Genomic DNA, 3,046 nt, shown 5'->3' with positions numbered 1-3,046 from the left:
CGTACGTCGGAGACGATACGTAAACAGCGTCTTGGAATAGCCCGAGGGCTTGGCGGAGTACTAAGGGTATTCTTGGAAGCACTTTACGTCAGTTGCGCAGACGGGTACATTTTGCAGTCCGTAGAAGAAAAATAAAGTACGAAGCGGGCGTAGAGTTCTCGCGCCACCTGAACTAGAACGTGGGGTGGGGTGAGGGGAAGAGCCTCCGGCGCGACGTAACATTCTTTGCGTCGTTACCCGGCCCACTATTGCGAAGATGCGCAGTGTGCGTAACGCATTCTGTTTGGAGAATAGAGGATTTTGCCGGGTTCCGAACGCGAGACGAAACCCAGGCCTCCTTGTGCAAGTTGCTTTGCAGACACAAAAACTGTCCTCCATATTGCAGTCGTCAAGTGTCAGGGTCTTCAGGCGTCTCAAGCCCGGGCAGGTCTTCAGGGTCCCTGGTTGGCGCTCCTAGATGGCCCTGCCGGCTCCCTGGCCGCGCCAGCCCAGACCTGCCGTCACTGGCCGCGCGCCCCGGCGCCATTTTCTTTCGGTTGCCTCTCCCTGGGCTGTCGCCGGCAGCCATGATGGATGCTCCTTGTCCGTTCTTTCAGGAGGTGGCCGGTTGACGACGTCCCAGTTGGGTTAAAGCACTCCCTAATACACTCCCTAATAACAGTCTGAAGTGCATTTTCTGAGCAGAATATTTACACTGTCCTTGGCTGAGCACAGTTGGCTAACAACCAAAACGTGGATAGAGCTCTTGTTGAGGTAGACACCTGCGTCCTTTGGTCGCCATTCCTCGGCGCTGCCTCAGGAGGCCCTGGCTGGCCCTTCGCGCTCTCCCCAGACGAGAAGGGTTAACAGCGGTGGCCTTCAGACACAGAAAATGTGAAGGCATAAGCACGTGTTTTTAACCAGGACAGACCGCGTTCCCCTCAATTCCTTCTAACTGGTTTCCAACTTCCTGCTTGCTTCTCCCTTGGACTGAACTCGACAGTCTCACAAGCCTGGCCAGATAGCGTCACACAATTGTCGAGCCCCTGAGGCCCTCGGAGAGCAACTCACCTGACGTCTCTTTTGCTTATTTCTACAGATGGGTGCAAAGGGGGAGATTTGAGGCCCCTCATTGTGGGGGCCGAATGTTGTCTCCTACTCTGTTGTGAATGCTTCCTAAATTATTACAAAAGGCGCATAAGGAAAGGAGCTTCGTGACAAGTCGTTCAGATGCCTCTGGGGCCGTAGAAGCAGATGGGGAAACAATCGCTGGACAAGTGTTGAATGCCGCGTGGGCCAAGCACTGTGCTAGGGCCAACACATGGGTTCTTGCCCTCATGGTGTTTATACCCTAGTGGGGGAGATAGGACAATAAATCTTTTATGTTATTTAAATATTGCTAACTAAAAAAGAAGCAGGGAAATGGGATAGTGTTGCCTTGCCTGTGGGGCGGGGAGTACATGGGTGTCATAGTGTTACATGGGGTGCCCTGGGGGAAGGCCTCCCTAATCAAGTGACATTTGAACAGAGCCCTAAAGGGAGGGAGCTAACATTGCTGGCAGAGGAAAGAGCCTGTGTAAAGGCCCTGGGGTAGAATGTGGCTGGCTGTAGCAAGGAGGAAAGTCTGGAGAGGACCAGATTTGAAGGATTTGTAGGCGGCTGTAGGACTTTGTCTTTTCTTTTTGGTAAGATGGAAATCTCTAGAAAGTTTTTAGAGTGACACAATAAAAAGACCCCTATGACTACCATATAGAGAATGAATAGAGAGTGATCTAGGGCAGAAGCGGGAAGATTAGTTAGGAGGCTAGTGCAGTAGTTCAGGCAAGAGATGATGGAGCTTGGTACAGACTAATAGCAATGGGTAAAGGAGAAACAGTCTGAATGAAAATTTAGCCAATGATTTGCTAATGGGTGGGATATGAGGGAAAGAAGACTCAGGGATAACCTCGTAGGAGTGATACAGCAATTAAGCTCCTGTGATTTAGACTGTACATGCACTAAAGGAATAATTTGGACTGTTTTGCCTATTTATCATATATGTTAAGTAATTAAATCTGAGGCTCTCTATATAACAATAAATAATTTATAACGTAAGGTAGGTCCACTGAAACCCTCCCTATGTTTTGCTGAGGGAAAATAATTCATATTTTGCTACTAGATCAGGTCCCTATCTTACAGAATCTCATAGCTCCTTTGTCTTCATAAAGCTTTTCACAGTATGTAATTCTTCATTTATGTCATTATTTGGTTAATACCACCTCCAAAAAAAAAAAAAGTGAACTTTTAGTTTTCCTATTGCAGACAAGTTTTTTATTATAAAGTGAATCCATAGCATTTCTCATTCTTGATATATGTTTTCTTACCAAAGATGGTTGAAGCTTATTACATTTTTTCTAAACACAGAGAAAGATTTTCATTAAGTAGAGAGGCCAGAGAACCTAGGAATTTCATGAGTAACAGCCAAGACTGTGGAGAAAAAGGAAATATGCTTCGTTCACTTCATCTTTTTTTGAAACCTAAGCACTTATCATATGATCCAGCAATTATGCTCCTTGGTATTTATTGTAAGATTTGAAAACTTACATCCACACAAAAACCTGCACACAGATGTTTATAGCAGCTTTATTCATAATTGCCAAAACTTAGAAGCAACCAAGATGTCCTTTAGTAGGTGAACAGATAAACGGTGGTACATCAGAGCAGAGGAATATTATTCAGCAATAAAAAGAACTGAGCTATCAAGCCATAACAAGACATTGAGATCTTAACTGTGTATTACTTAGTGAAAGAAGCCAATCTAAAAAGGCTATATACTGTATGATTCTAACTACAAAACATTCTGAAAAAGGTAAAACTATGAAGACAATAAACAAATAAGTGATTTCCAGGGGTTAGCAGGGAGGGAGGGAGAATAGATGGAGTACAGAGGATTTTTAGGACAGTGAAACTATTCTGTATGTACCATGATGGTGAATATATATCATTATACATTTATCCAAACCTGAAGAATGTACAACATTAAGAATGAACCATAATGGGGGCGCCTGGGTGGCACAGCAGTTGAGCG

The sequence above is a fragment of the Ursus arctos genome, unplaced genomic scaffold, assembly GCF_023065955.2.
Source record: "Ursus arctos isolate Adak ecotype North America unplaced genomic scaffold, UrsArc2.0 scaffold_21, whole genome shotgun sequence".
Classification (NCBI taxonomy): Eukaryota; Metazoa; Chordata; class Mammalia; order Carnivora; family Ursidae; genus Ursus; species Ursus arctos.
This window is presented reverse-complemented; position numbering follows the sequence as displayed.